Source organism: Heteronotia binoei, chromosome 2 (genome assembly GCF_032191835.1).
Source record: "Heteronotia binoei isolate CCM8104 ecotype False Entrance Well chromosome 2, APGP_CSIRO_Hbin_v1, whole genome shotgun sequence".
NCBI classification, from domain to species: Eukaryota; Metazoa; Chordata; class Lepidosauria; order Squamata; family Gekkonidae; genus Heteronotia; species Heteronotia binoei.
In genome coordinates this window covers 23,712,242-23,736,184 of record NC_083224.1, presented here as the reverse complement: position 1 = coordinate 23,736,184, position 23,943 = coordinate 23,712,242, and the positions used below count along the sequence as shown (strand labels likewise).

At 43.1% G+C, this 23,943-nt stretch overlaps 1 protein-coding gene across 2 annotated transcripts in view; it reads left to right on the top strand.

Moving 5' to 3' along the window:
* The window catches only part of OSBPL2 (oxysterol binding protein like 2), a 124,642-nt gene that overhangs the window by 1,349 nt on the left and 99,350 nt on the right, over positions 1-23,943 (top strand). For both annotated transcript variants that reach the window (XM_060230685.1, XM_060230684.1), the window contains exon 2: positions 7,411-7,509. The gene's annotated coding sequence lies outside the window, so the exon portion shown is untranslated. The remainder of the gene's footprint in view (positions 1-7,410; positions 7,510-23,943) is intronic.

Genomic DNA, 23,943 nt, shown 5'->3' with positions numbered 1-23,943 from the left:
GAGTGTTCAGGCCTTGAATGCTCCCAGCTGACTGGTGTCATGAAACCTTTATGTGACCGTGAGGCCTTATGTAGGTGTTATGGTTGTACCTACCAGGCTGAGGTAGGACTCCCTGAAGCAGAAGGGATTCTTCCCCCAGTTCTTGAACTGGACAGAACAAAATTATCTTTCACACCTTGTTTGCCTAAAACCTTGTTGGTATAGGACTGGTAACAGAGGAGGAAAAAAGCAGCTCCTTGTGTGTTAGCCAGAACCTTATTTTTATTGCGGACGTAGACTCCATTGGTAACATTATTTTACCTGACGGGTAGGTGTGGCCCTGTTCTGAAGCATGTTGCTCTGCTTTCCACTGTATCCCTCTAGATCTATAATATGATTTGAGATCCTAGTGAGACCACAGTTTTTCCTCTGTCCTGTAAACAGTAGAGAGAGTTGTATCGAGAGCTTTTGGCCTTGTAAGTGCTGAGGAATAACCTAGCCCTCCAGGGATTAACAAGGTGTATGATTTCTTGTGTAACACTGTCTTTACTGGCTCTTGGACTCATTCTTCTTCGGGTGGAGATATCCAGTAAGCTAGTTGCTTCAGCCTTAGGCAGTTCCTCTGTCAGTTGTAGCTCAGAGACTGCCAGTGCCTTCAGTCAAGATGTCCCGCAGAAGGCTAGCTGAAATATGGGCCAGTATTTTCTGTACCTCAGTGCAATTGAGGATATGAAACCAGCCTCTCAGAGGCATGGAAAAGTGAGATAAATGTTTTCTGTTCTCTACCTCTGTTCTGGGTTTATTTATTTATTCCTTGGATGTATAAACCGCCCTCCCCTCTGAAGCAGGCTCAGGGCTGCTCACAACAGGGTTGTACCTAGAGGCCTGCAGACAAAGTGATAGTTTGCTTCTCAGAACAGGATGGGGTGCAGTGTTGAAGAGCAAGGAGGAGACAGTTAACTGATTCATCTCAGCTTGTCTTTGTTCCTTGTGTACAACAAATATTATATCCCTGCCTTAGTCATTGGATTGGCAACTCATGGTGTTATGGAAAGTACTATAGAGTTGTAGGGTTTTCAAGGCAAGAGATGAACAGGCAGTTTGGTATTGCCTGCCTCTCCAGAGAAACATTGGAATTTCTTGATGGTCTCCCATCCAAGTGCTAACCAGGGTCGGTTCTGCTTAGCTTCCAGGGTCTGACCAGATGGGGCTAGCCCGGGCCCTCCAGGTCAGGGCTGGCAATTTATAATACAAATCTTCTTTTCTCTCAAAATGTGGAGGACGTATCCCTCTTGATAAAGCGAGACTGCTCTCTTGAAATATGGAAGTAGAAACTTCGGTATGAATGTTGAAGAGATCTGCTCTTTGCCAAGAAGACGAGAAAAGGATAGCTTCCAGAACTTTGGAAACGGTCGGTAAAGGAGTTCTAATGTAATCAAACTGGAGCTCCCTATATGGTACCGCTACCTCTGGGGAGTAGACTGACAAATGGTTGTGGTTTTGTGATTCTTACAAGGAGCACCAACAGATCATGTGCAAAAGTGCTTCTGTTGCCATGTGTGATAAGAAGCAGCTATGCAGAGGCGTTATGGATGACTACAAGTAGTATAGAGTGTGGGAGTGGTTTATTATATGCTCTTATCTCTGTTGGTTTTTTGCTACGCATAAGCATCCAGAACTACACCAGTGAGACGAGGCTTTCTTTTTATCTCATACAGCATGAACCACATGTGGTGCAAGGCAGCTCTGAGAATGTAATTTGTCAGACCTACATTTGAAGCTAGGTCAGCCATCATCTTGCTTGAGTGGCCAAGTGTGGGCCGTGTTCCCGATACATCTGCGTTACGTATGTTGTAATGGTACTTTTGCAGGGTTCTCATGATAAGAGACCATAAGACGTTCTGCACAGTTGATTAGATGGATAAACTACTGCGTAGTACTCTGTGTAGTTCAATACACTGAAACTTGATCATGCAGCACAATATCAATTGCAAAATTCTGTTAAGTTTTAGGCAGGAATTAGACACTCTGAGCTGTGTTAGAAGTGAATCTGGCCAAACCTCCTGAGTGACTTCTACTTCTGTAAATGGGATTTCTGTGGTGTTAATGAGAATTCTCTAGAGGTCCTGAGTCATATGGAATTCTTATTCAGGAACTTGTGGACTTCACTTATGCCACTTCATCTCCTGAGTGAGAATGCTATTGTCATTGCCAAATTATCATTCCCAAAGTATTCTGCTTAGTTGTGTCATTGTCAACCAAAACTAGTTAAACTCAGTCCTCCTGTGATACTCCTTCTTGACAGGTGTATTGGTCAGTGATACAAGAATCTGATACACCTCTGAAAAGAGAGCAGAGTGGTTCAGACCTTGTGTAATATTTATGCTGTTAAGTGTCTACACTGTTTTAAAAATCACCCCTGTTGCAGGAGAAGTACAAACAACAAGTAATGAAGAGAAACCCCCCTAGGTGTGTAGTAAATATAGCTATGTTAATATAAGATGATGAAAACAGGAGTCTGAGAGTTGGCTTTTCCGTGTCTTTTAGAAAGATTGCATGACAAAGCATTTGAACTCTGATTTCAAAGTTTTACATCAGATCAAGGCACCTCCCCTTCAGGATTAAGTCTCAGGATTAGCTAATCCTGAGACTTAATCCTGGGTTATTCGTCAGTTGTATCTCTTATTGAGGCTAATTATATTTAGCTACCTCAAGGGCTGATGGGAGGATTGTGATTTTAACAGAGGGTATTTGAAAAGGAAATGGAAGCCCACTTCTCTGTCTTTTTCATTTTTCTGCTTAGGCTTGATCTGAGGGAAAATCTGTACTGTGTACATAGCACAGAAGCCAGCTGTGCACGGTGTTGGCTAGGAGCTTCTGATGTCACCTGTCCCCAAGGAGCAGTTTAACAATTTAAGAATTAATTGCAAAAAATTAATACAGCCATACTGATCTCCTATACTCTTTAAAAACTCAAGGTTTCCCATTCCTTAAAGTCTATGCTGCTGCAAGTGACTAATGCCAGTTTGGTGTAGTGGTTAAGTGTGCGGACTCTTATCTGGGAGAACTGGGTTTGATTCCCCACCACTTACAGCTGCTGGAATGGCCTTGGGTTACCCATCTCTATCACAGGAGTTGTCCTTGAAAGGGCAGCTGCTGTGAGAGTCCTCTCAGCCTCAGCCACCTCACAGGGTGTCTGTTGTGGGGGTTGAAGATATAGGAGATTGTGAGTCGCCCTGAGTCTCTGATTTAGAGAGAAGGGTGGGGTATAAATCCGTAGTCGTCTTCTTCTTCTAATGTGATGGAAAGAGCTGTTAAGTTGCAGCCAATTTATAATGACCCCATAGGATCATAGGCACGAGATGTTCAGAGGTGGTTTGCCATTGCCTGCCTCTGCATAGTGACCCTGGACTTCCTTAGTGGTCTTCCATCCCAGTACCAACCAGGTGTGGAAGGGTTAGTATGTGTTTTGAGCCTTCATATAATACTCTGAAGCATAGCTAATCCTTATTTGTGAGTGGATCCATCTGTTAGAACAAGAGTAGTGATCACCTCTCTCTTCTGGTACCCTCTAGTTTCTTGTAGCTCATCAATGAATGTAGGTGAACCCATAGGATTTTCAACACACTAAAATTGTATTTCAGTGCGTCACATTTGCGTTCTTGGTCCCTTTACAGCTCTCTGTCTTCAGTCTGCTTGTACTTGGAAATACTGGCCATTTTTTCAGGGCTGTTGCTCATGTGCAGCAGTGGTAATTTGTCTTTCTTATCTTTGCAAGGACATCAGCACATCTGCACTGTAAGGCTGTTCTCAAGGGCTTGTTTTGTGACATTCCATACTAATGCCAGCTAGCTGGGATTAATGCTGGTTGAGAATCTTATGGTTCTAGTGATTTCCGAATAAGATGCTGCGTTTTGAATGGAAAGTAGACCTGGCCAGTGACTCCCTCTGTGTGTGTGAAGGCTCTCAAGTTGCTTCCGTGGCAGCTTTATGAATTAATGACCCCAACAGCCTTGCTCAGGTCTTGCAAACCGAAGGCTGTGGCTTCCTTGACTGAGTCGATCCGTCTCATGTTGGGTCTTCCTCTTTTTCCTGCTGCCTTCAACTTTTTCTAGTATTATTGTCTTTCCCAGTGACTCTTGTCCCCATAATGTGACCAAAGTGACTAGCAGGGGTCGTTCTGTAGAAAAATAAGTGGTGGAGCTCATCCAGGATTGTTACACAGTTGCACCTACTATTCAGTGGACAAGGTGGGAAGGAGGAGGTGGAACTCTCAGAAAGGTTCAGGAGCTGTGTTCCTGTGAGCTCCCGCTGAATCCGAGGCCTGGTGTCTAGGATTGGAAAAATCACGGATACCTGGTTGCTGGAGATCTGGAGCACCTGATTGTAGCTTGTCCAATTAAAGTAAAATCAGAATGACCATCTCCGGCTTCATGTTACTGGAGCACACATGACAACTGTGGTTGATGCATCTAATATAGGTTTTTTTTACTGTCAAAACTTGCATAGACAAATTCTAGATTCCTCTGAGAAAATTTCTGGGAAGCTTTGTCTTTGATACAGTAACTTTAGGGGCCCTCAGATGATGAAAAAGAGCTACTGTAGCATCTGCCATCCTTATTATGGCAGAAGCTACATGAGGCTGGAGAGAAACTTGGTGGTGGCAATTATTCCTGTGTTTACATAACTTCTGTGATCTGTTCACAAAGCCATGTTTAACATCAGAGAAAAGAAAATACTGTATGTTGCTACTGCCAGCTGGAGGGTGGACTATGGTAGAAGGGGAAAAAATTTTGCATGTCTTATTGCTAATGTAGTTCCACAGGTGTTCTCTTAATGTGCGGCTCATGATCTTGCTAGAAATGTTACAGGGGGAGAGCGGAATCTCTGAATGATGTGGGCCCAGTTACATCATGTGTGCTGAAGCTGGAAGTGATTGGATGGGTGGAGAAGAAAAGAAAGAGAGGATAGGAGCATCAGGGCAATGTGTCCCCGTTGTTCTTGGGACAGAAGGTGTAGAACAGGAGTGGCCAAACTTGCTTATCATAAGAGCCACATAGAATAAATGTCAGATAATTGAGAGAGGGAGGGAGGGAGGTCGAGGAGGAAAGAAAGCAATCTTAACTTACGTTGTGCTCCGCCCTGAGCCCCTATGGGGGGGAGGGAATGGGCGGAATATAAATTAATAATAATAATAATAACTTTAAATGCATTCTCCAAGCTGGCTTGACTTGGAGAAGCGACTTAAAGAGAGAAATGCCTTCTCCAAGATGTCTGATGGGGCGGTGGGGGGTTTTGAGAGCCTCACAATATGTGTGAAAGAGCCACAAGTGGCTCCCAAGCCACAGTTTGGCCACACCTGGTATAGAAGAAATAATGTTGTTGTTATTGTTGTTATATTCTGCCCATTCCCTCGTGAGGGCTCAAAGTGGAGTACATCAAATTAAAATGACAAGGATGCTTAAATTTTGAGCAGTGGTGGCATTCACTAATATTGGGTGGTGGTGGTGGGGGGGAGATTACCCTGACCTGGATGGCCCAGGCCAGCCCTATCTTGTCAGATCTCGGAAGCTAAACAGGGTCAGCCCTGGTTAGTATGTGGATGGGAGACCTCCAAGGAAGCCCAGGGTCGCTACACAGAGGCAGGCAATGGCAAACCACCTCTGCTTGTCTCTTGCCTTGAGAACCCTGTGGGGTCACCATAAGTCGGCTGCAACTTGATGGCCCTTTCTGCCACCATAACCTTTTGTTTAATTCTGGCTTGTAGGGAGGGAACAAACTCCAGTTTGTTCAGTCACTTGGATATGGGCATCATAACAGATCAGAGTGTAATGAAGTCCTGTTCCATGTGCAAGGGAAAGTGGGAGGGTATGTACAAGCTTGAAAATGAGTGACATGCGTCTGTCACAGGCAAGCAGAGGTTTGCTGAGAAGTATGCATATGGCCATTGCAGTGTAGTGGAATAGTGCTGGTCTTGAACCAGGGATGTTGGTCTGAAATTATCCCATGGTTATGAAGCTTGTGGGATGGTCTTTGGCAAGTGGGTTACCTGGATATTTTTTTGTAGCAGGAACTCCTTTGCATATTAAGCCACACACCCCTGATGTAGCTAATCCTCCTGGAGCTTACAGTAGGTCCAGTACTAAGAGCTCTGTAAGCTCTTGGAGGATTGGCTACATCAGGGGTGTGTGGCCTAATATGCAAAGGAGTTCCTGCTACAAAAAAAGTTTTGTGGGTTGCAATGCAATCCTATGCAGAGGCATTCCAGTCTAAGTGAAATCAACAAAGTTAACTTGCAGATTTATAGAACCTATATTTACAGCACAGCAAAGAAATGTATTTGAGGATTTCCTGTTTGTTTGACGTTTGAGATTTTAAGACATTGGGACTATTTTAGTAGTAAGGATTTTCAGATTGCGTTTGTGAGCGGGAACACAGAGAACTAGTAAATCTGTGGTATTTGTGGAGAGAGTTCACTGAAAGGTTTGGGTATATAATGAGGGTGTGGAGTGTGTAAATGTCTAGAATACAAACAAACAACCCCTGCCATATAAATCTGATCATAAATGTTATTTGGAGGGTTACATACTGGGACATCATCTGTAAATTCTAACCTTAACAGGAATGCATCTTTCCTACTCCATCCACCCCCTCATTTAAAACCAATGTCACCAAGGCTAGTAAGATCCTTGGGCAGAACTCTCCCCTCTTTGGTAACTGCAAGTTTTATCACCGTTGACACGGAGCATGAGCCATGTGACCTAGTTTTGCATTTTTTAAAAGCTAAATCATAACCACATTAAAATACTAGAGCTAATTGTGTTTTCTGGCAAGTTTATGTGCAAAAAACCCATTTTCTCAGTTACCTGCATAGAGCCTTGGGTTATGCATAGGGTCTTGTTTTGTTCAGGAGAAGGGTAGGTGTATAAATATAAATAAATAAATGTTTTCATAACTTTGGAGCTTGCTTTGTATTATAAAAAACATGAGTTAGAGTACAAAACAAGTGGGTTAGAAAAGTTTGCTCGGCTGAACTTCTGCCGGTCAAGAAAACTTATTTGTGGAGGTTCCTTTTGCAAGTATGTCCATTCCAGAGCTAGGCAGATCTAAGGAAATTATGTGTTGAGGGTGTGATTGAGACTGTGCAAGCATTCACTGGATTTATTCCAGGCTAAGAAATTGAAGCATCTGTGAGACGTATGCATCCATAAGGCTGAGTGATTGTCAGCTTTTTTGTGATTGAAATACATTGAAGGGATCTTTTGTAGATATAGTTTTCTGGCTCAGTTTTAAAAATTTACATGTTGCCATTGCCGCTTCAAGAGCGATCCAATGTCTTATTAGGAGAAAATTCAGTTTGTCAACATTTTTTTATAAAGGGCTGTCTCCAAAATCAATTTCAAACTGTACTTTTTTTTCTTTTCTTTTTAGGAACGAAGTTCAGGCTGATCAAATGCTGTGAATCAGCACTGTGGATTCTCTGCAGATACAGTGTGTAATCAGTGTTGCCGTTAAAATTCAATTGGACAGGTAAGATCGCTAGAAAATGTGGCCTTTTTATTGGCTAGCCTGTTGATTTTTTTTTTTTTTACCAGCATGGTCTGTGTGTGAGAACTTCCACAGAACTGCCCGGCCTTCGGGGTCCTGTTATCACCTTGGTCAAGTTTCTTTTTCGTACAGGTATGGTGGTGAAGTGCTTTAGTGGGATAATATTTGGGCATCTTTGTAATTCTTATTAAATGGCAGCTTTTTTGTTACTACCTATGTTTGCTTCAGAGTGCACGAGACTGTTTATAGCAGAGGTGTTGAACTCATTTGTCCTGAGGGCTGGATCTGACATAACTGAGCTGTTGTCAGACCAGGCCATGTGTGTCATAAAATGTTATGCCAGGTAGTAGAGATATGGACTATAAAGGACACAGACAACATGATTAAAGATTTTTTCTTAAAATAGAACATGCTTAAAACATTAGCACTCTGGTCTTAATTGTGCTTTCCTTGTATCTCTCCCATGCAATCCAGGGAACTGGGCAAAGGAAGCTCTGGCTCTTTCCTTCCTTCTCTAGGGGAACAGGAGGGGTAGGATCCTCATCCAATAGAAGGAAGAGAGGCTTGACTCTGCTGTGCAATTGAGAGAACCTGGCAAAGCGAGCCATGATGCAGAAAGAAGTAAGAGAGGGAGAAGGAAGCAGATGACAGCCAGTTGCTCAGGGGCCTGATAGGAGCCCTCTGGGGGCCTCATTCAACCCCCAGGCTGCATGTTTGACACCCCTGGTTTATAGGCGCAAAACATTCTCTCTAGTTTTTTCAAAAGAGGTGAAAACAGTAATTTCTAGCAGTGTGCACACACTCAAGAAATTATTAATTACCAAGGGACTTTGATTGTGGATCTGGGGTTCTGGTGAGATTGAGAGGAGAGGCTTTCCATGCTAATGCTGTGTTGGCCTCTGTTTAACTTATTGTTTCAGCTGCTGAAGATGATTGCCTTCTTGATGGAAGTGGCATTACAAAGTAATAAGTGTCTTTAACATTTTACGATTGCTGATTTGATCACTGGCCCCAGACATGTATGCCTCTCATAAAAGGAGGAGATAATGTTTTGGGGGGGCTTGCATGGTGTTGAAAATCTTCCTCTTTTCTAAATGTCAGTGCTTGAAAAGTAATATGAACTGTAACAGCTTGGGATTAATTTTAATTAATCATAGTTTTAAAATTAATCATGATGTGGAAATGTTGAAATGTCAGACATCTGAAACTTAGAACGGCATCTCTCTGGGGACATATTCTGTGCTGTAACTAAAACAAAGCAAATCCCTGATGCAGGTACAGTGAAATAAACCAAGTATACAGCAGTTAGATGGACTCATAGCAAGTTCCTTTGAAGTAGGAACACTGTAAAGATTGGTCTTGTTCGATGGTCCAGAAATTAACGCAGGAGGGGTATATTTTCACTGTATTTGGCTTGTCTTAGAAGGTGTCAAATTCTTTTGCTTCTCAGAGCAAGGGGAACTTCTGTGATCCTTTTTTCATGGTCAGAAGTATGCGTTGTCATGCCATTGAGACAACTGGGCTGGCCAGACTAATTTAAATGATCAATTACCTAGTAAATAATTCAAGTTGTGTTTTGTAATGCGAGAGGTATAAAAGAACAGCCTTGTTTGAAGAATGCATTCACTTTCCCTCTGGTGTTTCTGTCAGAAGTCTTCAAAGATAAATGAAAATGTTTTGTACTTGAAGGATACAGGATTAGTTCGAACTGACAATAAGATTCTAGCAGGAGGTCCAATGAAACAAAATAATGTGGTCTGCACATTATTTGATCTGTTAAAAACTGCCTTGCGTTTTAAAAAGTGCAACCAGGAGGTTGCCTGCTTAAAAATAACTAAGCACTAGTACCGATCTCAGTTCTTGGAAGCTAAGCGGTTAGGCCCTGGTTAGTACTTAGATGGGAGGACTATCAAGGAAGTCCAGGGTCACTGCAGAGGAAGGCAATGGCAAACCACTTTTTTCCATCTCTTGCCTTGAAAATCCTACAGGGTCACCATTAGAAACATAGAGCTGGAAGGGACCCGAGGCTTATCTAGTCACCCCTGCCCTGCACATTGCAGGAAATTCACAGCTACCTCTCCCCCTCGCCCATTCCCCCATTGATCCCTGCTCTAAGTCGGCTACAACTTGAAGGCCCTTTCCACCACTGAGCAGTATGAGCCACCTCAGGAAAGGCATCCACCCTTTCCTCCCATAACCGGATGAAGTGCTTCCTACTAAGATAGAGCCTGATCTAATGTTTGGCCAGTTTCATAAGGACAAAGTAAGTAGGGTGTCTTGCTTTAGAATATTGCTGATTTAGTTATTCGTTAGCAGTTATAAATAATAAATTCATTAGAGTAGGCTGGCTCAGCATATTCCGTCTTTCCCAGCTTCCGGCATCCTGTTCTTCACATATGGGTAAGTGTTTGAGAACAGAGACAAGTACACAAAGCTGCCACATATTGAATCAGTCCATCAGTCCCATCAAAGTCAGTATTGCCTATTCTGAGTGGCAGTGGCTGTCCAGGGTCTCAGGCGGAGGTTTTTCACATCGCTTGCTATCTGGTCCTTTTAACTGGAGAACCCAGGGACAGAACCTGGGACCTTCGGCAAACCAAGCAGAGACTCTTTCACTGAGCTAGCGCTGCCTCCCACCCAAGTACCAAAAATGAGTGTGAACGATAGACTAACATCCCCCCTTCTTTCCTCTATATGCAGTAAAAGAAATAGTAGTTCCTACAATTAACATTATGGCTGACACCGGCAGCCTATTTAAGGAGTCCTGATTTTGTACATGTGTCATTTTTTTACTTTTTCCAAATAGTAATTTATCCAGAAAGATATAATAATGTTCTTTGGAACTGATATTCCTGACCAGTTTGTTCTTGTGAACTGATAATTCCCTATTCAAAAGATAAAGTTATGAACTAATATGAAACTCATGGAAAGGTGTTGCAAAAACAGATGCCTTGACCCAGGGGTGTCAAACATGCGTCCAAAGGCTGGATCAGGCCCCCAGGGGGCTCCTATCAGGCCACAAGCAACTCACTGTCATCTGCTTCCCTCTCTCGCTTCTTTCTGTATCACAGCTTGCTTTGCCATATTTGCTCAATCGTACAGGAGCTACAGAGCAAAGCCTCTGTTCTCTCCATTGACTGACCGGCATATGAAGCAACTTATGTACAAAATCTCACAATGCCCAGCCATTTCATATTTTTCTCTGGGTCTTAGGTTCAAAGCATTGACTATGAGATTTCTGTAATGAATGTCAGTAAATCAAAAGTAGGTTTGCAACTTACAGATACATACCTGAACAACAGCTGAACAGCCTACTCAAGATTGCTACAGGACAGGCATTGTCTACAGATTTTGATGCAAAAAACCTTTGTGTTTGCCTGTGTTCTTTATCAAGTTTACATATCCACAACCTGGCATTACTTTTTATGACACACATATGGCCTGACAAGGTTTCATTTATATCAGATCCAGCCCTCATAACAAATGAGTTCGACACCCCTGCCTTAACCAGTGTTGTTCTTCTCAAGCATCAAATCGTTTCCTAGTAGATGTTTGTAGCTAAATAAACAAAGTCATAATTTAAAGTCAGCGCTCAGTGACTTTGAACAGACATCTTTAGGATAAAAGTATAAGTGTTCCAACTTAATGGGATCTCATATTACCTTTGGCCACCAGTTTCCTCAGTGTATTGGTGGGGTGAGTGTACTCAAAGAAGTGCCTTATATGGAAATACTTCAGGCCTTCTTATAGAAAGAAGACTTCTCATTTAGAACTCTGGATTAAGAACATAGGAATATAAAAAAGAGCCCTTCTGGATCAGCCCAGTGGTCCATCTAGTCCAGCATCCTGTCTCACACAGTGGCTAACCAGTTCCTCTGGATAGCCAACAACTGGAGGCCTAGATTCAATTCGGTCTTTTCAATTCAGGCAAGACACACCATATACTTACAGTTCATTCTTCCTATATTACTAACATTCTTTGGACCTTGTACAACATGCAACAAGACTGGCATATTCCACCCAAACTATAGCTTGCAAAGCGGGCACTATTACATTTCTTATTAGTGATCTCTCTTCCCTAGCTTTCCCGCTACAGCCATCTTTGCCCATATCAACCAATCAATACAATGCAAAAATGTCCAATGTGAAATTACAGTTATTTCTGTTAATAGGTCAACCAAAAAGACTTCTAGGGTTAGCTGAGTTGTATCGTTGCTCTTAACTTCCTAGAAAGACCACATTAGAAAGGTCACACAACACCTTTTTCATTCCTAAAAGACCTCAAAACTGTACCATGGGCAGGTTCATGGGAAACTGGGGCTCACTTATCTATGCTTGACAACTTGTAGAGTTTTGACAACTTCTGCTTGCAATTGTTGATCTGCAAATGCCCAAGATAGTTTTAAAGTTGAACAAAGTTAAGAGTTCAGTGGCACCTTTAAGACCAACAGAGTTTTATTCAAGGTATGAGCTTTCATGTGCTTGAAAGCTCCAGCCTTGAACAAAACTTTGTTGGTCTTAAAGATGCCACTGGACTCTAACTTTGTTTTATTGCTTCAGACCAACACAGCTGCCCACTTGGATCTTGTATCACAGTTGTTTTTGTATTCTTGGCACCAGGCGACCCTCCAATAAGAAGTTTGATCCAAAGTAGACTTCTTATTGGTGGGTTGCTTGGTCCAAAGAGCCTCTCTGCAAAAAGACACAGCAAGAAAGCAGAAATTGCCTTGACCTGGATAGCCCAGGCTGGTCTGATCTTATCAGCTCTTGGAAGTTAATTAGGGGGTTGGCCTTGACTAGTACTTGGATGGGAGACCACTAAGGAATACCAGGGTCATGATGCAGAGGCAGGGAAAGGCAAACCATCTCTGGACGTCTCTTGCCCTGAATACCCTATGGAGTCACCATCAGTCAGGCGAGACTTCACGGCATGTTCCGCCACTATGCCCAGGTCAACACTGATTTACTTGTCTTCTGCCTTTTAAGGCGGATCAGGTTTCAATCTTGCTTGTTCTTCTTGATGCCCAGCATGGAATGGAGGACCATATTTCAAAATGTTATCCTGCCGAGTTGTACCGTTGCAGTTCATGTGCTCTGCAGAGGGCTTGTGTGGGAGGCAGGGTTTTTCCTTTGGCATCTGTTGAAACTTCCTTCTCTCGAGCTTTCACAATTTCAGGAGGTGAAATGGAAGCTTTCCTGCTTAGTATGCAACTGGAGAAGCAACACAGAATCCTTCAGCAAGGACATGAATTTGAAGGTGCTAGCTGGCAGGGTAAAGACTTCTAAATAAATTGAAATAAAGCTTGGGTCAGGGTCAGGGCCTTATCGCTCATAATGTGCCATGCTTTAAGTTCCTAGCACTGTTTTTTTTTTTCATTTTTGGATGCCTGGTACAAAGTGGGGAAAGCCTCATGCTTGGTTCTGACATTTTCCAAGAGCATACCTTGGTGAGAGATTGCTCTCTCTCTTTCTCTCTCTCTGCATGACGGAGGATTTGGAGGAGAGGCAGGTTCTCAGACAACCAAAAATAATTGCCATCTGGTGAGCACAGCCACAACCTTTGTAACTGTATAAAATACAGATTTTTGTTAGGAGCCTAAACAGCTTCACTCTGTTGCTGTCAAATGTGGATGAATTCTGTCTAGACTACTGTTCAGTCACATGAGCAATAGCTGAGAGAATGCTGTGGCAGCTGTGAGTGTTTCATCAAAGCATAGCTGCAACTCCTGGGGTAGTGTAAGTAGCCAGGAAAATGCATATTTAACAAGTTAAAGCACTGTTCTGAAATCAGGAAGAACGCCCCCAAAGGAAGCCTTGTCTTTCAAGGTGTTCAAATGGCAGGTGAGACGTATTGGTGTTGGTGTTCGGTATGGAAGGGCTGTTAAATGCAAGTGCATTGATAGTTGCTTGTGTAGGTTAAAATGCAGGCTTTATGCTGTAGCCCGAAGTTACGCCAGGTTGCCTCATTTAACCTTTGCCTCTTTGTGGAGCTTGCCAAATTGTCTGATAATGAATTTGGTGACTCTGTTATAGAATCTGACTAAGTGTTTCTGAGACATTTTTGAGAGATGGTCGTAGTTGGACTCCTGACCAAAGAACTGGCTCTTAAATTTGGCCACGTTGAGTTTGTTCAGCTCTGTAGACTAACTTAATGTTATTCCAGCATAAGCTGTACTGAGTCACACTTCATGGGTGCATCTGATATGTGATGCATCGAGTGCTACTTAGTTTCTGTTTTACTTTGCTATGACGGACCAACATGGCTTCCCTTTTGATTCAGCTCCATAGAATTTTTTTCTCAGATCTTTAGCGAGTTCAGGGTTACTGTGCAGAGGCAGGCAATGGCAAGTCACGTCTGTTCTCTGATATCTGTTTTGCTTGCTATGACTGATTAATTTGGCTATCCTGTTGAACTCAAGCTCCATCGGGTTTTGCTTTCTCAGATCTTTAGTGGTTAAGATGGTGAACAGTGATATGGAAAGTGTTTGTCTGTTATTTTGCACAGCAGTGTAGGAACTAATAGCTCCAGCTTAGGTTCCCTTGAAAACCTTCCTTGGGTTGCCACGAGTTTGCTTGAGCTTGATGGCACTTTTCACCACCAGAGCTGGTTCAGTGGGGTCCATGCTATAATCCATAGTGGATTTTCATGAGATGGGTAGAATCATAGAGTTGGAAAGGACCTCCAGGGTAATCTAGTCCAAACTACTGCACAATGCAAGAAACTCACAAATACCTTCCTCTAAATTCACAGAATCTTCATTGCTGTTAGATGGCCATCTAGCCTCTTTTTAAAAACCTCCAAGGAAGGAGAGCCCACCACCTCCTTAGGAAGCCTGTTCCATCAAGGAACCCCGCTGTAATGGTCAGGAAGTTCTTCCTGATGCTGAGCCGGAAACTCTTTTGATTTAATTTCAACCCATTGGTTCTGGTCCTACCTTCTGGGGCCACAGAAAACAATTCCACACCATCCTCTATGACAGCCCTTCAAGTACTTGAAGATGGTATCTGAAGGAAGGGGTATTTAGACGATAGTTAACAGATGGGAGAACTTGTGTCGGGGAAGATATTCCCTGAGATATGCAGGGCTCTACTACATAGGGTTCGTTTGGTTGTAAAGCAGTACCTTTGGTTACGCTTGCAAGTTAACAGGTAGTCCAGTCGACAGGCTTGGCTCAGGCCCTTTAATTTCTGCTGTCCACTAGGAATGACCAACACTGTAAATATGCTGTTAGCATTTGTTCTTGTGGAATTTAGTGAATAAGAAGTCAAACAGTCGGTCGATAGGCTGGTGTTTGTTTTGAAAGGTGTGTAGAGAAGTCTGCATCTATCGAATACATGCAGAAGCATGCGTGGGCTGAATTAGCATATAGAAGAAAGATATCATGAGGCATATGCATGGTCGCTGCTTAGTGGGAAACACTGTGACCCAAATGTTGAGACCTTTCTTATCTGAACAAATGTTAAAGCATTGTTACAGAGAAATGCAAACAGTTTGCCAACCCAAATTCTGCCACCTGTACTTACTGGTATGCCATGCAGAGAATGGATTGGTAGATCCGGCAATCTGGTTTCCCAGAAGCCATTTGTACTTTTTAGCCCTGAAGCTCTGGGGTCATTCAGAGTGAAAGTCTCTAGGATGATCTGATTGGGCAATCATGTCGAAAGTTAACAAATGAAGGATATCGACACCTTCAAGAACCCATTGTTTTGCCTTTTCCAGTGTACAAAAATGATGTTTTCTACAGTCACAACTTGTCAGTAGTTTGCTTATAACTTTGCCCTTTCAGTAATGCAAACACATGTTGTGAAGTGAGTTCAGAACCTGAATTTTGTTTTATTCGAATCAGAAGATGTGCTAAATTCAGTCTTTAGTACCTTGCAATTTTGGAATACATTTGCTATTCTGAGTCATTGTAAGTGGCAAAAAAACCCCCAAGTTTCAATTATGCATACTTATATTGGCCCTTTCATTACCAGGTTCACAGTTTTGGGGGACACAATAGGCTATGAGGGGAATTGCCTTTATATACTAAAATTTAGTTTTTATTACTTTAGGATCCATACGTTTGTTAGCGCACAGAATTTGACATATTTATGAAATTTAAAAGGATGAATGTGTTTTTCAAACAAAGAATGTTTTGTTCAAGGATAATTGCTAATATATACCCAGTATTAGAGAACAGTGGAAAACTACAATGTGGTTTTGTCATCTCAGAATTAGGAGAAAATGAACATTTTCTAGTAAACAAAAATGGTTTTATTATGTGGACTTAAAACCATTTTTTATGTAGTCATGGTATTAAGGATCATCAGTAGATTTGGATATTGAATTATTTTTAACAGCATTGAATACGTTGACTTTTTCAACAATGTATTGTTGATGTGTTCTCTCTCGGCTTGACTTCGCGAACGAAGATTTAAGAAAGGTGCAGTAGTCCACGTCTGCTGCAGGCTCGCTGGTGGCTGACAAGACCAATGCGGGACAGGCAGGTCCGGCCACAGTGGCTGCAGGGAAAAGTCTGATTTGGGATTGGTGCTGTAGCAGTACGATTTTTCCTCAATCTCCTTTTATCCTCAAGACCAGCTATGCGTGCGTTCTCAAAGAAAGAGACAGCCTGGTGGATGGTGTGCCTCCATGCTTTGCGATCTGAGGCTAGGTCAGACCACTGGTGATGGTTAATGCAACAGGTACCAAGGGATTTCTTCAAGGAGTCCTTGTACCTCTTCTTTGGTGCCCCTCTATTTCGATGGCTGGTGGAAAGTTCGCCATACAGGGCAATTTTGGGAAGGCGGTGGTTTTCCATCTTGGAGATATGCCCTGCCCAGCGCAGCTGCATCTTCAACAACAATGCCTCGATGCTTGTAACCTCCGCCCGCTTGAGGACTTCAGTGTTGGTCACAAAGTCGCTCCAGTGGATGTTGAGGATGGTGCGAAGGCAGTGCTGATGAAAGCGCTCAAGGAGTCGCAGGTGATGACGGTATAAAACCCACGATTCGGAGCCGTAGATGAGGGTTGTCATCACAACCGCTTTGTAAACATTGATCTTTGTGCCTTTTTTCAGATGCTTGTTGCTCCACACTCTTTTATGCAGTCAGCCAAATGCACAGTTTGCCTTTGCCACTCTATTGTCAATCTCCTTGTCGATCTTGGCGTCTGAGGAGATGATGCACCCCATGTAGCTGAACTGCTGGACTGTCTTCAAAACTGATTCACCCACAGTGATGCAAGGAGGGTGATAATCTTCCTGGGGTGCAGGCTGGTGGAGAACTTCTGTCTTCTTCAGACTAACTTCTAGGCCGAATAGCTTGGCAGCCTCTGCAAAGCAAGACGTCATATACTGCAGAGCTGATACCGAGTGGGAGACGAGTGCAGCATCATCAACAAACAGTAGCTCTCGGATAAGTTTTTCCATTGTCTTGGAGTGGGCCTTTAGTCGCCTCAGGTTGAACAGGCTGCCATCGGTGCGATAGCGGATGTAGTTGATGTGTTAGTTGTGGACAAATTATTTACATTTAAATTAACAGCTTATCCTTGAAAGAGTATGTATCTCAAGTATGTGCAGGAGTTATTCTATAATGCAGTAGTGGATTGTTAAATATATTCCATATTGTAGAGTGCTTGTACAACCTTGTCTTTAAAAACATTTTATTCATTCCAAAGGAGAAGATATTTTGTTGGGCTGTTTTTCCCCTCCAAGGATCCACAAAATTTCCATTTTTACCAACAGACAAATTGAAAATATTCTTCCAGGTACTGGTGACAGAAAAAAATAGTATTTTTCTGATTTCTCTTTCCCCTCTGACCTTCAAGGCTTCACATATCTCTTAAATCCATGGTGCTCTGAACATCAGTTTGGATCTCTTCTTTTATGACCCTTTTGCCCTAGGTCTGGCTGTTAGTTTACTTTTGGAGTATGGTGGAATTCCCCCCTTCTCCTTATGCAATGTTTGAAAACCAGGTGGGATAATATGGATAATAATATGGTGTTGGATCCAGACTAAGTTTTCCATTAATGGAATTGAACTTTCTTGTCTCTTCCACTTCAGCTCACTGATGGCTGCAAAACGGTGCTATTGGGTGTGTGTAGGGGACTCTAAAGAATGACATTGGATGGTCTGCAGTGGGAAGATAGAAACTGCCAGTTTAAGATCCAGCTTTCTAATACGTTTGCCAGTCTCCCATTCGGGGTGGGGGAATCCTCTAGCTGCAGGTTCTGTTGCTTACTACTTTGTGGATTGGTGGTGGGGGAAGGTTAAAAAAAAAGTGACATCAGCTTTGTACCTGTGTCAATTCCAGATAAAAACCTGGAAGTGACAGAGTGTAGTTCCTGGAATTGCTGGGAACTCTGTAGTAAAACAATACAGTTTCTAATTATTCCTAGAGCTACCCTATGTCACTTCCAGGTTTCTCCTGGAAGTGTTGTAGGGATGCAACTGACATTGTGCAGGACTCCTACCATTGTCCCCACCCTCAATCTTCCTGCTGGTTGTCAGGCTTGGCCTACCAACCCTACTTTCTAACTAGCATCCCACTTCATTAGGAATTGCTGCTGATGGTCATCTGCCCATCTTACATAGTGTCTTTCAGGCAGTACCATGATGGTGAAAGACCTGTCCAGGTGGAAGCCGCAACCATTCTGTGGAGTTAACTTGAGGATTGGTCCTATGTAAAGTTGGTTCCATAGGTCTGCTTACTAAGTTAACTCTGCTCTATGAACCTAATAGCTAATGCAGTTCTGTTAGATCAGTTGACTAAGAGGTGGTGACATGGCACAGTAAAGTAACTATGAAAGGTTGTCCAGATCTCCTGCTTCTAGCAGGAGGTTGATTTCATTCTGTTGTAGGTGGAGGCTCTTGAGGGCTTCTGAAGACTGTCCTTTTTTGGTCTGTTCTCGGTCTTTAAGTTATCTCAGTTATCTTTAGTCTTAGAAAAGAGCAAGTGTCTGGTAACACCTTAAAGACTAAAAGAATTTGTGGTGGGGTATGACGTTTCTGAAGAAGTGATCAGTGACTTTTTTCTACTGCTACAGACAAACTAACTCGGCTACTCACCTTGATCTAGCTATAGTCATGTAACATTTGGCTTGTCATTTTATGTTTTCTGATTAGCCCTGTGGGATGATTTTCCTTCCTTGCCAGTTTCTAGACCAGGCCTTTAAGAGTTGTTCTTTGTTCAAGGACAAAGAGCCACCCACTTCCAACAGAACAAATCCAAATATTTCATTATCTTGTTGCAACTAGCTTTAGAATTTTTATTTCAAGATGAGTATTTGCACTGCTAAATAGCTCTGGGGCATCTTGGTATTTATAATATCTTGGTCGACCAGTTTGGGTTTTTATCATGCTCCTAAAACTTCAGGAGTCTTCAAATAGTACAGGAAAGGTTGGTAAACAAAGCAATAACAAAGTCATTAGGGTTTGTAGAATCTTTCGGGCTCAAGTGCCGTGTTCTACTGGAGAAAGTTTTTCTTCCAGACGTTTCGTTCTCGGCTGCAGAGAACATCCTCAGTGGCGTTGCAGCCGGAGCAGGCGCTCTGACCTTTTTGGCTGCTGTGCATTGAGTGAGGCCAGGGCTGCTGGAGAGCTGCTATTTCTAGGCTGGAGGGGTTGTGGTGAAAGGGCAGTAGGTTTGTGGATGTGCCCATTGTTTGGTGGGGCTTCCTGGAAGGGTAGTGATAAGGAAACTGGCTGTTGAATGTGACCATTGTTCTGTGTTAATTGCTGGGAGGGTTGGAAGGGGTGTGAAGATAAGGAAGATGGTTGTTGACTGTGCTGATTGTTCTGTGGAATGTACTGGTTGTTCTGTGAATTTCTGCAATTTATAGTCTGTAGGGTGTTTTGCAGAGCTGGGTACCAGTAGAACACGGCACTTGAGCCTGAAAGATTCTACAAACCCTAATGATGTTACTAGCCGTGAAAACCTGAAATCTTTGATAATAATAAAGTCATTATTTTTCCTCTCGTATGTGAAAACTGTAAGTTGTTAATGAAGTTTAAATTGTGAAAGGCAATTCCAAGTAATGGGGCAGATACTTACTGTGTTTTTCACTGGTAGGTGGTGGTGGAGTTGCATTGGTGTGGATAGATAATGGGTTTAAACTCTTACTCCTGTGCCATTTCACTGATTTGAGATTTTTTTTTCTGGAGCTGATGTTTGCTACTGGAAGGGAGACATGTGACGTAGACTACAATTGCTTAGCAGCTTCATGTTCCACTTAGTTTGCAGATGATTTCTGTCCCTGTTCTGATGAACTAAAGTAAACAAGTTACTCCTTTTAGGTTATGTGAGCAGCTGTTGTTTGAGAGATAATTTCAAATGCTTTGGTAGCTAATTTTCTGCTCCGGTGTTTGCATAGGAGGCATGGCTTTCAGAGGTCACACGGGGAGGCTGCATTGAGCCTACATCAATGGAGCACATTAATAGGCGGCTCTGAAAATCTTGCCTGCTTATCTGTTAATGCTTACAGAATTATCATTGCAAAGCAAATCTGGCTTTTAAGTTGTACAAATGTTGGATTAAGCCAGTGTTCTTCTTGGGAAGCTGATAGAAGGAGAAGAGTTATTTCTTATACCCCACTTTTCTCTACCTTAAGAAGTCTCAGAGTGGCTTCCAGTCGCCTTTGGCTTCCTCTTCCCACTACATGCATCATGTGAAGTAGGTGCAGCTGAGAGAGTTCTGAGAGAAGCATGACTGGCCTAAGGCCACCTAGCAGACTTCATAGGGAGGAGAAATGGGGAATCAAACCCTGTTCTCCGGATCAGAGTCCACCATTCTTAACCACTGCACCACAGTGGCTCCTGCATCCTGAATGATACTGTACCAGATTTTGCATAGAAATAATGTTAATTAAATCAGCAGCTTTCAGTCCAATCTGTCATTTCTTACTGAAAGATTTGAGGCCTTGAGTTCCCTGCATCAGCCTATCTGTGGACGTTGCTTACATGTGAAGGGCACACCCATACCTCCTACACACTATATGTGTGCCCTGTAGAATCATCTGTAAAATAAAAGGTTGAGGGCCTGAGAGGAATATTGGTGTGTGTGTGTGTGGAAACAATTTGGATATCCAGTTCTACCTTTCAGAATCTGTTCCTAAAGCATTTGTTGTATCAGAAATTTGGGAGGATAGGTTCTCCCTTCTTCTTTTTTCTTTAATTGCACCTCAGCTGCTCTCAACATTCTGTGGTTTGGATCCAATGCAGATTTTCTGTAGATGGAGGGGGGATAATTTTGCTGATTTTCTCCCTTCTGCTGCAGCCCCAAACTGCACCCCATGCTGTTCCTGGGCTTCTGCTGTCCCCGAAAAACAACATTTCAGAGGGTTTTTAGGACTGCAAGGAAGTCACACTCTGTTGACTTGGAAGAACTCTGCTGGAAAGGATCAGTGGTCCATGTAGTCCAGCATCCTGTCTCACATAGTGGCCAACCAGTTACTCTGGACAGCCAACAAGCAGGGCATAGAGGCCAAGATCTTCCCCTACTGTTATCTCCCAGCAGTGGTATTCAGAAGTTTACTGATTCTGAATATGGATTCTAGACTTCAGGCTAAAATCCCAACTCAAATTCTATTGAGTCGGAATATGGATTTTTTTCTTTTACTTAACATGGCTAATAGACACTGATGGATCTCTCCTTCATTTAACCTGTTCTACCCTCTTTTAAAATCCTCTGTGGTGATGGTAATCATTACCTCCACTGGCAGTTTAATACTCACTGAGTTAAGAAGAATTTCCTTTTGTTTGCCCTATAACTTTTGCCCGTCACCTTCACTGAGTGCCCCCAAGTTCTGTTATGGGTGAATCTAAACGTCATTTTCCTGCATGCCTGAGAGTTCCAGAAGTATGCATTGACTTCCATTTTGTCTCTGGGTGGCCTGGGTTTCATTGCTTTCATGGCTCTTCACAAGGGCCAACCTCTTTACTATTAGATGCAGTGATGTCTGACCACTTTGACTGTTAAATGCCCACACTGTATGTGTTTGCATGTGCCATCAGGTTGCAACTGACTTATGTTGACCTCAGCAAGGGCCATATTGTATTTTGTCCTCAAAATTAAGGACTGTAAGTGTGTGCTGATTTAGTGGTGGAGGAAAGTACCCTCAGGTTGCAGCTTTCATGTGAGTTCAGGGAAGATGAGTTGGATTTTACCAGTTGTAAAGTAAGAACTATAGCGCTAAGGTACTCATTTTCTTGTGACCATTCAGGACAATTGTAATACGGGGTTAGCTGAGCTTCAGGGCTAGCTGCACACCTAGCTTCTGGACACACATCAGTGCCGGGGCTTTTTTTGTAGCAGGAACTCCTTTGCATATTAGGCCACACACCCCTGATGTAGCCAGTCCTCCAAGAGCTTGTTGTTGTTCAGTCGCACAGTCGAGTCCGACTCTTTGCAACCCCATGGACTAAGTTACACCAGGCCCTCCTGTCTTCTACAATGCTCCGAAGTCCACTCAAATTCATGTTGGCTATATCAGTAACGGTGTCTAGCCATCGCATCTTTTGCCGTCCCCTTCTTTTACCTTCTGTCTTTCTCAGCATCAGGGTTCTCTCCAGTAAGTGCTCCCTTCCCATTTGGTGGCCAAACTATTTGAGCTTCAGCTTCAGCATCTGACCTTCCAGGGAGCAATCTGTAAGCTCTTGGAGGACTGGCTACATCAGGGGTGCGTGGCTTAATATGCAAAGGAGTTCCTGCTACGAAAAAAGCCCTGAGTGTTACACTTGTTTGTTCTCTTCCTTACTCACGATTCCTTGCAGCTCCCATCTTGGTCCTTCTAATGATAGCATTCATAGGTGCCTATCAGTAATGCAGTTAATCAGGACCACCTATAGATATGGTATGGGCTCCTGCAAATCTGGGAAAGTGCGTGAAAGTATTACGTCATAAGAGCACACCGTGGAATTTTGTGGATAGTCAAGTGCTGATTAAAGGAGAAACAAAAGTGGGGTGGGGGAATTGGCCTGCCTGTGGCCTTAATGGTTTTTAATGTCCTGGGAAGATCAGAGTTGAGGAATCTGTACTGTGAGGCATGTATTATCTGATCCTTATTTATTTAGTAAGTACACTTTAACCCCACCTTCCTTCCAAGGAGCTCAGAGCACTGTACATGGTTCTCTCCCTTCGTCTATTTCGGGGGTGGCCAAGCTTGCTTAACATAAGAGCCACACAGAATAAACATCAGATGTTTGAGAGCCATAAGTCATGAACGTAAGATGTTTGAGAGCCACAGGGAAGAGGGAGAGGGGGAAAGAAAGCAACTTGTAACTAAATGCTTCCTCCAAGGCAGCCGATGTGGTGGTGGGAGCTTTGAGAGCCACACAATATGTGTGAAAGAGCCACATGAAGCTCCCAAGCCACAGTTTGGCCACCCCTGGTCTATTTTATCTTCTCAACAACCATGAATGGTAGGCAGGTTACGCTGAGAAAGTATGGCTAACTCAGGGTCACCCAGGAAAACAATTAGTTCTCTTCCTCTAGTCTTAATGAGTAGCATTCTTCCTCTTCCCGTCTCCCAGAGCCGCTTTAAACTGTGAATGGAATGGAAGCTTTAACTTGGCAAAACTGCATGCCAAAACTGCTTTCTAAATCCTTCTGAAAAGGACAGCTTAAAGGGAATTTGCCATTTTTTAAGCATATGTGCCATTCTTGCCTGAATACCCTGAGCAGCGCCTCCTATCCCAGTCTGCTTTTTAAAATGCCGGGAGTTGGTGTTTAAAGGCAGCTGCAGAAGCGACTGCTGGGAGGAAAGTATCAAAACAATTCTTGTGCAGGGTTGTGTGTGCAAGAGTGGCCGGTGTGCTTTGAGCTGTTGGTTTGCTTTGGTTTGCTTGTTAGTGCTGGCAACCACTTCCAGGTTTATCAAGCAACCCCCCCCCCTCTCTCTTTTCCAGTTCATCTCTATTTTTACTGGCTTACATAACCCTGCTCTGTCCTGACCTTAATTTGCCCCTCCATACTGAAGCATGTAACGGTGAGCAGCCTGTTTCTATTTTACTTTGGGCCTAGGTGGCGTGTCCATCTGTGGGGGAGAGAAACACAAAACAAGTTTGGGGCTGCAGGTTATGTCTTTCCCAGAGACGGCTCCAGGCTGGGTGGAGAGGCGTGAAGTAGCACACTTCCTAGCTGGGCTCCAATCCAATCCAGATCAAGACTGTGGCATACAGAGAGAAGGGTTTGGACTTCCACCCCCATTGCTATTTTTCTGGCCTGGCCTGGCCCAGGGGTGGAGGTGCTGTTTGCCCTTTTGGTGGCTGCATGTGAACCGATGAGCTATATGTTGTATTTCCACAGTTAAGAAAGGGGTGACGCCCCCTCCCAGCTGTTCTAGATCAGGAAAATGGGGTAAAAAAGCACACACAAATATTAAGCTGCTGTATACTTTATCAGACCTTTGATCACTCAAAGTCATTACTATCTAT